We start from the raw sequence: 12,877 nt of genomic DNA on the forward strand, positions 1-12,877 counted from the left end.
GTTGGTGTTTCATTTTTCGTTGACTATTTTTAGACTTGAATCTAAAAAATGAGCAGTGTTAAATCAAGTTCAATAATTTTTTTTTATTTGGTGCGCGTTATACATTGATTTCAAATAAATGCTACAAACAAAATCTTACAACATAACAATGAAAATACAGTAGTTACAATCTACTTGTGTGTATATACAACAGAACAACTTTAATTTATGTCGATGAATATACATGTATAATGTGTGATAGTGACATGAGCGACAACACATAATAATGTATTGTCTATCAAGACCAAATAAAATTTAGAGTCTCTACTATCTGAATGCCCAGCGTTGCACGTCTAATAAAAAAACAGCGCGAGATAATTTAGTTGCCATTTAGTTGTCTAATTAGTCAACATAGCCAATGGCAACATTTAGTTGCCATTGGCTATGTTGACTAATTAGACAATGGCAAAATTAGCAAACTGGATAATTTGAGTAACTTAAGCTAGCAACCTAAGCATGTCTAAATCTTCACTATAATAAGAGCTGTGAAGACAGCTTGTATTCATTACATGTGACATTACACGCCATGATCTTCCTTACAATCATGATCTTGAAGCGTGCAAGTAATAACCAATAGAATTTTCACAAGTGCTTCAAGCGTGCGTATTTTAATCGATGTAATGACTATGACTACAATTATCCCATTGTACAACAATGTAGCCGATTGGCCTAGTGAGTAGAACATCTGCCTGCAGACTGAGGATCCACAAATCTAGTGCGAAGCAGATTTTTGCTGCCTAAATCTTTATCGCTATAACTGGACACACAAACAACAATCACTGAGATCTGTATATATACACTAGGTGAATGCCGGGCGTTGTCCGGGTAATAAAAAAGTATTTGTACAAAAAATTTATTCTCATTATATACAACATTTACCATCATAATTTTTAAACTTCCTATCATGAAAAAAGTGCTTTGTGCAGTTCAAATAAAGTAGAAAAAAATTGAAACAACTGTAAAGGTGTTTAAATGTGAAGTAATTAGCAAGTAATGGCTAAATAAAGTCTGTTCTGTTACAATGGTTGCAATAAAAAGTGAATTGATATTGATACAATTAAATTGAACCCATAAAACAAAAAATAAAAATCATGAACATGTTGAATTAATAATAACAAAAAGTACATAGTGCCTATAAAAATGTGATTACTGTTGCTGCAGAAGCTATCCATCAAAACTGAATATAACTACCGTAAAACCTCTAATTGAATCCCACCTCTGTTTGAATGCCACCTCTATTTGACCGCCACTATGAGAGAAGTGTTGAAAATAAAGCACCACCCTCCATATGAACGCCACCTCCATTTGACTGCCACTTTGACAATCTTCTTTAGTGATTAGGAGAGAAATGTTCATAAAATCGTACTAATAACGAACCCTTTACATCAATCAATTCTCTTGTAGTCCAACTCCAAAGCTTTGCACTTTTTCTCGTCAAAACTTTGAAAGCAGCACCATAGATACAATCCATGACTGTATCAGGGTAATAGTAGCTCCTTGTTTAACGCGGTTGTTATGTTTCTCAATAACTCGAAGTTTATAATGTGGTTATTTCAAAGGTTTGAAATACCGAGTCTTTCTAGTGTTTGAATAATAGTAGAAGTTTATTCGTAACTTGAGATTAGACTGTTGAGTACAGAATATGATTTTATTTATATTGTTTTATATATATTTTTATTTATATATTCAAATTGTTAGCTTTATAGCTAAAAAAAGCATAAGTATCAAAAAGCTTTAATGAATGATAAAGATATAGCCTTTAGCTTTTCAATAATAGAATAATTGATTTCTTTGCTTTCAAGTATCTCAACACCTTCTGACCAAGCCAAAGGCGTGTATTAAGTCTGTCTGTTACATCTAGATCTGCGAGGGTTGTGTGCTCCATATTCATCTTCGGTCGCGTGTCTTCTTTGTAACTGCTCAACATGTCATCTCCAGGTGGACCCTTTGGTACAACCTTCACATTCACGCTGTGAGTTCCATAGAGTTTAGTAATTATAGCTGGAACCCATCTAAGCTGTCCTACTTGTCTTTGGTCCATAATAGCGTGCATAGCACACATCTTTTATGGAGTATACGTGTTTTCTTGCTGCTATCTTGTGAGTTTGATTTGTAGATTGGTTTGCCTGGTTTGCCACTGTCGACTGGTGTTGTTGTACCAAGTGAGCTGGAGATGGACGTAGGGTGTCAATCTTGCATCTGATCTGTCTTCCATTTAGTAGTTGGCTTGGTGAGAATCCAGTTGGTAGCGGTGTTCTCCTGTACTGCATTAAGAACTGTTGTAGAGCTGCTTTTGGTGAAAGTTCAGATTTCTTTAATTTCTTTTTTGAATGTCTGTATTAGTCTTTCTGCAGCTCCATTGGTTGCTGGATAGTAAGGTGCTCCTGTTAAGTGAACTACAGACGGTTCCCAACCTACGAACGCGTTACGTTCCGGACGGTTGTTCGTAAGGTGAATTTGTTCGTAAGTTGCTTCTGTGCTATATTTTGTATTATAATTTATGTTTAAGGCCTATATAAGTATATTGAAGGTTTATATAAGTATGTTTAAGGCTTGTATAATTAACCTGTATTGGTTTGTACTGAGAAAAAATATTTAATAAAATGGAAATAATACTTTGGTGGACGCCGGGCCATGACACTGCATTTCTTATTTATGGTATGTATTGTCCTTTCTATTACATTGTTGTTTTAATCGTTATGCTATCACTTATCGTTGTTGTCTTATTTTTTTGTATGTGTTGTCCGTTTATTATATCGCTGTCTCACTCGTTATGCTATTGTTACATCTGATATACCGTCATAATACTATCACTTATCGTCACTTAGATTGTTGTCATTCCAACGCGCTAGCGGTCCTATTCATTCACCTTGTTAGCCGGTGTTCTTACCGTTTGCCGTTAGCCGGAACGGTTGATATTATTTTATATAAATGAGTGCGCCCATTTAGTTGAGCAGAGCAGATAGCCGTATGCTCCTCGGCTGGTGAATTTCCTTCGCTAATTAAAAGCACTTTAATTAATTACAGGCACTCTCTTATCTTTATTTATTAGTAAAGATCTTGCCAAGTAAAGGCTGGCAAATCTCTTTACAATACGTATGTAAAGTTCAAACAAAGTTCAAACAAATAATTCGAAAGTTAATCGAGTTACGAACAACGTACATGCGTTCGTATGTACCGTTGTTCGTAACTCGAATGTTCGTAAGTAGGGAACCGTCTGTATACTTCTCTCTCTACACCAAGTTTGGAATTCCTCTGAAGTGAAGCTAGTAGCATTGTCAGTCACTGTTGTGTGCGGGTATCCAAAATGAGCAAATACTCTTCTAATATGTCAGTTGTTGCTTTGGTAGACGTTGAAGAGGTCTTGTGAATGAATAGATGGATATTTGGAATATGCATCGATCATTACTAGCCAGTTGCTCCCCATAAAGTTTACCGCATGATCCAAGTGAAGTCTGCTTCATGGCTTTTCAGGAAACGTCCATGGGTGAATTGCATACTTCTGTGGTTGGCGTTGACGTTTTTCAACATGTATACATTGTCAGCAGGTATCTTCTATGTCAGCATCAATTCTTTCTTCATTTTTTCTTCATTCTCTCCATTCCAAAGTGTCCAAGATGCAAGATCTGGAGGATTTGCTTTTGATGGCTCAAAGGAGTGATCGATCTGGCTCCATATAATAGGCATCCTTCTGTTAGTGACAGCGAGTCTGCCATCTTCTTGTATGCTGTTTCTATTGTCTCATTGTTATGAGGCCATCCTTCTGTAGTGTAATTCATCAATGCTGCTAGAACTGGGTCTTTGAAAGCCTCTTTAGATACTATTTCATTATCTGTAGAATTGAGCTGACGACTGATGGTGTGAATTGTGCATACAATATCAGCATCTTCTTTATCTTCCATCTTGTCAAATTCCTCATCTGGTCCTACTGGTAATCTACTGAGAGCATCAGCGTTTTGGTGATATTTGCCAGATCTATGTTCTATAGCATAGTTGTATTGGTTGAGCAGTTAAGGCCCATCTAGATAATCGGTTGGCTACAAGTGCTGAAACTCCTTTTGTTGATCCAAACAAGGCTAGAAGAGGCTTACGGTCGGTGACTAGAATAAATCATCTCCCATATATAAACTAATGGAAATTCTTTAGAGCAAATATGCTAGAGAGTGCCTCTTTCTAAACTTGTCCATACTACTTTTGCATGTTAGTGAGGGTCTTTGAGATGTTGGAGATTAGCCTCCCTTCACTACCAGGATACCGTTAAATATAACAGCTCCTATTCCAGTTTCTGAAGCACCACAGGAAATTCTGATGTCTAATACTGGATCAAAATAGGTTAACACTTGGTCTGTTGAAAGCATCTCTTTAATCTTGTTAAAACTTGTCTGCTGCTGTGGGCACCAACTCAATTTTTCATCTTTTCGAGTCAATCTGTGTAGTGGCTTTGTTATTGTTAATAAGTTAGGTAGAAATTTGCTGTAGAAATGTGTAGATCCTAAAAAAGATCGTAGCTCTTGTCTCATTAGTAGGTGGTGGCATCTGCATGACTGCGTCTGCTTTCTTTCCTTTAGTTATTCCATTAGGAGTGAGCTTGTGTCACAGATATTCAACTGTAGGTTGTGCAAAACAGCATTTCTCCAAATTGCATCTCAGTCCATTGTCAGATAGCTTCTGTAGTAGTTTCCTTAGATTTTGTAGATGTCTGTTAGCATCAGATCCCCTGACCAAAAAGTCATCCAGGCAGACTGCACCTCCTGGTACATTTTGTGTGAGTTGTTCCATAATCTTTTGAAAATGACCTGATGCTAAACTAATGCCAAAAAGAAGTCTCTTCTGTAGCAGAACTCCTCTATGTGTAGACAATGCTAGCTTTTTGTGGGTCTCTGGTCCTAAGGTTATTTGGTTATATGCATCTTCTGAGTCTATTTTGGTGTAGCCATATCCTCCTAGTCTGCGAATTAAGTTCTCTGGGAGGGGAATGAGTTGTCTGTGGGTCTCCAATTGATGGTTCACTGTCTTGGAGTAGCCTCCACAAACTCTAATGTCTGCAGAGTTATGTTCTGGTAGTTTCTGATTTCTGACTGGTACCACCGGTGTGCCATAACCTTCAAATTGTGTTGGCTCCTAAATCTCTTTGGCTATTCCTGCATCATAAGCTCTATTTAAGTCATCAAATATTGCAAACGGTCGTGCTCTGCAAAACTTTGGTGTAGCTGTAGCTTTGAAGTTTATCTCCAGTTGGTAGTCTTTGAGACATTCAAGTTTGTTGTTGAAAAGGTGAGGGAATTCTTCACATAGTTGTTTGCGATCTTCCTGTAATGTGTCTGGCTGGTCTGTGGTGATTGTAGAAATTGTGTTCTTTTATTTTACCATCTATGGAGATTCCTAATTGCTTCATAGCTGTTTTTCCTAGTAGATTGAGGTCTTGGACCGTGCTTACTAAAAACTGTAGAGTTTTCTGTTGCTGTAGAGGTAGTTTGGCTCCAATGTTACATTTTTATGTGGTCTTAAACATGTGTTCTGAAGCCGATTTGTTGTCCACTTGTGTAGATTGAAGGTCAGGCTTTTCTAGCTGCTTCCAAATCTGTTGAGCTATGAAGTTGTTACAGGCTCTTATGTCAAGTTTCATGGTGAAAGCTTGCCCTTGCAGTTCTATTTCCTCATGTAATCTAGGTACGGAATTAGCGGAAGTCTTTGTCATGTGTAGTTTCAATTTTTTTTACTGGTGTAAAAGTTGTCTTCTTTTTAATACATGCTGGCTCAATATGTCTATTTTGTAACAAAAATTGCAACTTGCAGATTCGAACCGGCAGTTATCTAGTAGGTGTCCAACTTTATTACATCTGTAGCATGGCTTCTTCTGTAATGGTCTAGTTGCTTCCTGGCTGTTGTGTTGATGGTGCATAGCTTTTCTTCTGTGTGAAAACTTACTTCAGTCTTGGCTACTTTTCATAAACAGTTTTCTTGGCAACTCTGGGTGCTTCTTTTGTCTTCTGAGTTATTTGAATGGATTTATTGAATGTTAGTTCCACATATTTGACTTCAAAAAAAGATTTTAGTACTGCCTCATTGTTGACAGAACAAATGAATCTTGTTCTCAACGCTTCATCTAATGGATCTATGATGTCTGAGAAAGCACAAGTTGTAGCATTTTGACGTATTCTTGCTGCAAGTTCTGGAATTGGCTCTCCTGATTTCCGCTGCATATCACTCCAATATCGGTAGCGTTCTCTTACAATAAATCGTGCTGAGTTGAATTGTTCTTTTAAAAAATTAACTATTTCCTCTATGCCTAAATTATTGATAGCTTTAGCTATCAATGATTTAAGCATTCATTATGCCAATCATTATGTACCTAGCTGTGCTGATGTGGCTTAGTTGTTTATATAGTGCTGGGCGTTGATTGAGAAAAACTCCTGCCACCTTCTCAGGTGGAATTGAATTAGCTTCTATGAAGGTGTTGAATCTGTCCGTGTAGGTTGTTAGTAACTCTGTTGTTAGATATTCATGAAATTTCGGTACAGATGCTGTCGACGTTTTCTTTCCCTTAGCTTTTTCCAGAGTTGGTTCTATTAATTTTCTATTTTCGTCCTACTGTTTTGGTCTAGCTTGCGCTTGTTCTTGTCTAGCTTGCTCTTGTTCTTGTCTAGCTTGCTCTTGTTCTTGTTTAGCTTGCTCTTGTTCTTGTTTAGCTTGCTCTTGTTCTTGTCTAGCTTGCTCTTGTTCTTGTCTAGCTTGCTCTTGTTCTTGTCTAGCTTGCTCTTGTTCTTGTCTAGCTTTCCCTTGTTCTTGTCTAATTCGCTCTTGTTCTTGTCTAGCTTGTTTAGCTTCTTCTTGCTGCGACTGGATCAGCTTAATCAGTTTGTCAATTGCCTCTGCCATTATCGGATGATATGGTGTAAACAAGTACTCCTGTCTTACCTGTAGGTTTTAGTCTTTGTCGCCAAAAACTTCTGTTGTTTCTCAATAACTTGAAGTTTATAATGTGGTTATTTTAAAGGTTTGAAATAATGAGTCCTTTCAGTGTTTGAATAACAGTAGTAGTTTATTCGTAATTTGAGATTAGACTGATGAGTACAGAATATGATTTCATTTATATAGCGATTTGTTAGCTTTATAGCTAGAAAAAGCATAAATATCAAAAATATTTAATGAATGATAAAAATATAGCCTTTAGCTTTTCAATAATAGAATAATTGATTTTTTTGCTTTCAAGTTACTCAACAGCAGTCTTGATACTTCAAAGTACATACATGCAAATAAAAATGATTTACATTTATGATGGTACATTTACGAGCAAAACCTTTAGTCATTGCATTTGTGCTAAATGCAACGCGCAAAAGATAATATCAACTAGTTCAGCAGTGCAGAAAAAGAGTTGAGGTCTGAAGACATTGTGGAAAGTATTGGATAATCACAAAATGTTCGTTCCATCAAAACATCGAAATCAGAACGCAGCTATCCTAGCAAACGATGCAAAGATTTTTGTTTTAAAACGTTAATTTTAGTTTCTGCAGTTAATAAAAGTATGGTTCGTTTATGTTACTTGTTCATGAATATATATTTGTAGCATTTGATAGATTATCATTATATAACTTATAAATTTGCAGATTTACAGCATATTATTTGATGGCATCATTGCGGTAATCTGATTTTACAATTGATCGGCGCTCGTAACTCCTCTTCTATTGCACATAAAAAGCTAGTTTTGGCTGCAAATTGTAGCAAACATATCAATGAATGCAATGAGCTTTTATGCAACATTTGTAAAGATAGATATAGCAATATGTCTTCAAATTTAGAATAAAATCAAAATCGAAAGCTCCAAAAAATTTCAAAGCAGGACACAGGCTATAATATCATCGTAGGTTAATTACAAGCAATAGATATCAACTAGTAGAGATATTTCTCGGTTCCTCAATGCATATTTATTAAGAGATATTTGAAAAGTTGCAGGTAAGTTAGCAGATTTGTTGCATTGAAAAGGTTTGATAGTGCTCCGCCGGAAAGAGAGGGCAAAATATAGGTGACATTCGCTTTGCCCGTAAAAGGGCTAAATTTATCCCTGAGAAAAATACAATGCCACTCTCTATTTGAACGCCCCTCCAATTGACTGCCAATATAGAGGAAGGGTTGAAAAAAAGAGCGCCATGGTATTTAATTAGAGGTTTTATGATATACTGGTACCTCTCAATAGCCGGTATTGCCACAAACATGAAAACGAGACATCGAAATTAAATACATCAGTGAAGCACATGAGTGTACTTTGTCTGATCGAGCCGAGGGAGAGAGAGAGTGTAGAGGCAATTCCTACTCAAGGATGTCCAGGTGAATATTTTTTACTTTTACAATTTTTAACGATTGACTCTTGCAATAACCAAAAATTGAAGATTAAAGTTGTGCCGTTACAGTTGCAATGTAATGGAACACTTGAAATAGCATAATTGAAAATTACAAATCAAGAAAAATGAATCATGGATTTTGAAGTGACTTTTAAAAATTTCAAAAGAAGAACAAACACAATAGGTAATATTAATTCATAATAAAGCGTACTTATCTAGCTTTAATCGTGATAAGGATACCATAGTTGAGCTAAATAAAATAAGAATGGCATAGTCTTGTGGTTAGGCGCGCATGTTTGCATAGTTGCAATTGCCATCGTTGCGAGTTCAATTCCATTATGGTGGTGATTTTTCAATGCAAAATTCTATTTGCTTTAGCTGGACACAGTGATGACAAAAGACAAAAGACAAAAATTGAAATTTATATATATAGATTAAAGCAGAACTCTACGGTGAGAAAAATTGGAATCAAATCCCATACCACAGCACAGCTTTCAGGAAAACATAAGCACAAGTCTAGGGATGGTTTAAGGTGGTTTAAGGTGGTTTGGTACAATTTTTTAATGTTCTGTAAGCCACAGCAATATCACATTTAGAATTGTATTAAGACTGGTATTAGATGAATTTTTTATGCTGTTTCGACATTTTGATGTGCATTAGCAAAAACTAATGGCCATAAACATAAGTAAGGAATAGATGCTGTACGTAATAAGAAGAGGAGTGAACCAACCTTAAACTTCATATATAAATATTCAACCTACTGTATAAATGGGTAGTAAGAACTTGGTATTTGACAGAGTTAACGCAAAATCATACCCAAGAACAGACATTCTAAATGACTGTATAGGTTTGTACTGCTTGTGGTGAAATGTTTGCTATCAAGATTAAGAATTTTGATAACATTGTTTTATCATTTGTTTAATTTAATATTTACTCGATCAGTCTGCAGATGCGAGATTAGCCATATAAAATGAGATAAAGTGAGCGAGTTGTCAAGTTCAGAACATCTAAGCTCTGATTTCAAAATACACAATGATCTCCAAATGTTTTGAATTTCCTACTCCATTAGAATTAACTATCAAAAAAACCAGCACTACTGTTCATCGATGGCAAATGCATCATGTTAGAACGCTTATATCCAAATTCGCTTTACTACCCGGCACTGCCTGGATAAATTTTGCTATTGGACAACTAAAAGATGTTCATTTCGTTGAAAGCAACAATCAGAACGCAGCTATGCGGGCAAACGATGGAAATATTTGTTTTAAAAGCGATAATTTTTGTTTCTGCATGTAATATAAGTATGGTTTGTTTATGTCGCTTGTTCATGAAAATATATTTTTATCATTTGATAGATTATCATTATAAAACTTATAAATATGCAGATTTATAGCATGTTATTTAATAACATCCTTACGGCTATCTTAACACGGCTTACAATGCATCGATGCTCATAACCCCACTTCTATTGCACATAAAAAGCTAGTTTTGGCTGCAAACTGTAGCAAACATATAAATGAGTTTTTATGCAATATTGTCAAATATACCCTACAGGATGAAATTAGTCGCGGAATTAAATTTCGCGAAAATTGTCTGTTCATGCATATTCGCGGACTAAATTATTCGTGGATGAACACATTCTCGAATAAATTAATCCGTGAAAGCAGCTAGTAATAGAGGAAAACCTTCACGTGTGTATACCACGTATCCAGGTTTCTATTTAGCTGAAAAATTTATGTCGATCATGCTAAACTATAAATTTTTGGCTGCATCTATAGGTTTTCCTAAATGTTCATCAATTTAGAGGCCTTCAGTGAACCAAAAACTTGTGGTAAGTTATGAGTTTTTTCAACGTAAAAAATTGCAGAAGAGATTTTTCTCATGACGATGCTGTGCCGATTTCCGAATAACTTGTGACAACCTTGAAAAACTTTGTAAAGAAGTGTGATGCGTTGGCAATGGGCTTAACTCAAAGCCCCGACAATGATTTTAAAGGGGTTTGGAACTCCGCCACGTTTACTAACTCAGCCTAGCGGCTAGTTTTTAATCTGTGGTAGTAGTTATTCTCCCCTGTGTTAAAAAATGAAACTAATTATTCACGGATTTTAATAGTAACATGTCTTCAAATTTAGAATGAAATAAAAATTGAAAACGCCAACAAATTGCAAAGAAAGACACAGGCTATAATATCACCGCAGGTAAATTGCAAGTAATAGATATCAAATGGTAGAGATATTTCTCGATGCATATGTAAGAGATCTTTGACAAGTTGGAGGTAAGTTAGCAGATTTATTGTATTCAAAAGGTTTAATAACGCTCTACAGAAAAAAGTGATCAAAATATAGGCAACATTTGCTTTGCCCGTAATAGGGCTAAATTTATTTTCCGAAAATTCTGACGAGCCGATTGAAAAATACACCGCCAGCCTCTATTTGAACACCGCCTTTAATTGACCGCCACTGTAGAGTAAGGGTTGAAAATAAAGTGCAACGGGGTTCAATTAGAGGTTTCACGGTATATAAAATCAAGTGTTTTTTGTCTGTCGTCATTCATATGTCCAGTTAATAGCGATTGGTTAAAATACACATGCTTGCAAACCAGTGTGCCGTGAGAAATCATGATTTGTAATGATTATATGGACAATTATTCCACAATGTGGCTGCATGATTTAGTGGTAGTGCTCTTGGCTTCACATTCACGATCTAAATGTGTGAGTTCAATTCCTGGAAAGAGAAATTTTTTTCCTAACCATCTTAGCTGGCTTCCAACAGACACAGCTTTTATTGTAGTAAAGATTAAACTATTAGCTTATATTACTAGCTTAAGTTACTCAAAGTCATTGGGTAAAGAAACTTATATAATGACAACTACATTACCTGCCACTGTTTACCTATAAGCTATTTAAATCTTTAAAAAATGTACAGCATAAGAATTACGAAATGTTTTTCAACAATCTGTTTTAGCTTCGAGCTAAACCATCTGTTTTAGCCTCGAGCTTTTGAATACTTGAATTATGCATTGGTCAGACACCGAGAAATTAACAAATACCTTCAATTAAAAGTTAAAATGGTAAATGTTGTGTGTTGGTTGATTAAAAATAAATTTACTATGCAAAACCTTTTTATTACCTATGCAACGTTGGGCATTCTACTAGTATATCATATTGGCCAGTTACATTCATGCCAATTGCAGATTGGCTAGAAGATAGTTATCAACAAGTTTGCTAAGATTATGTTGTTATAATTTTGAGAGTTATAGCAACTAATACTAGCATTTTCTGCGTAACGTGTTTTATTACTCCAAGTACAATATTTTAGTAACATGTACTTGTGCGTAAGCCATTAGCAAACACTTTGATTGTATTGCTTCCTATCAATTAATTACCTTATTCGTTGATTAGCCTATCACTATTTTGTGTATTGCCTTTATCTATTTATGTAGGCTATTCCGCCATATTACGTCTCTTTGTACCACGGTTGTGTGTTATGTCATCATATTATGTCTATTTGTTTCGTCATCTATTTGTTATTATACCTGTGCATGATTTTACTGGCAGCCACTACAAATGCGCCTTGGAGAACGGTTGTTATTAACAACCAGCACAGAAGCCTAAGACAGTTTTGACTCATAACAATTAAGTCTGTTAAAAATTCGCTATACACCAAATAGGGGAAAATTGTTTAATAAAGCCGTTCCATACTCAGTTAGTAAAAACTACATCACAAAACTGGTAAATGTGAATGGCACCGAATTCAAACTTGCAATCAAATATGAAAAACAACTAAATAAACTATGTACAAAACTTTGAGCTACATACTTAAAAAAGTCTTCCAGCGTTTTGCTGGCAGCTCCGACTGGCGGCTCCTCCATAGCGAAATTATTGGAACGGTACAGCGTATGAAGAAATCTACGTCTGATAAAGGTTGTAAAAGCACAAATAATGAAGCACAGTTAATTGATTGCAAAATTACTATAATATTGTGAAATAATAAGACATTGACGCCATAAATATTAATGGGTACAACAAAACCATGCATGGCTAGTGCTCATCTATGTAATTTAGTTCGTCAGAACGAAACATTTCAGCGGTTTTTCTGTTACATTTGAAATAACTTACGACTTCATCAATCAGACGAATTATTTCCTATTAACTACAATATTTGTTGCCTTTCGATCATAGAACTGGGTACATGTAGTTTGGTAATATCCAGAAGACGATCCAATGAGTTGGTTGTTAATTAATAGAAAACCAATTTAGTGGAATCATTAATGCAAGGGCAAGGCATAGTTGAACGAATAGACCAACCAATAGTTGTGAAATGGCACGCCGTCGCTGAACTAAAGAACTGTGCTAAGTACGGACAGACAACTTCTATGAACGAAAAAACCTTATGAATCTCTGTAGGACCTCGGTAGAATTGTGGTATAAGAATGTGTCCTCTATAAAATAACGATGTATTGATAAAAGTCTAGCAAATATTCTTGTAAAACATTTTATA

At 35.6% G+C, this 12,877-nt stretch overlaps 1 protein-coding gene across 2 annotated transcripts in view; it reads right to left on the bottom strand.

Annotated features, from left to right (window-relative positions):
* The window catches only part of LOC137393758 (RNA exonuclease 1 homolog), a 33,534-nt gene extending 20,911 nt beyond the window's left edge, over positions 1 to 12,623 (bottom strand). For both annotated transcript variants that reach the window (XM_068080446.1, XM_068080447.1), the window contains exon 1: positions 12,496 to 12,623. The gene's annotated coding sequence lies outside the window, so the exon portion shown is untranslated. The remainder of the gene's footprint in view (positions 1 to 12,495) is intronic.
* Between the last annotated feature and the right edge of the window lie 254 nt (positions 12,624 to 12,877).

The sequence above is a fragment of the Watersipora subatra genome, chromosome 4, assembly GCF_963576615.1.
Source record: "Watersipora subatra chromosome 4, tzWatSuba1.1, whole genome shotgun sequence".
NCBI lineage: Eukaryota > Metazoa > Bryozoa > Gymnolaemata > Cheilostomatida > Watersiporidae > Watersipora > Watersipora subatra.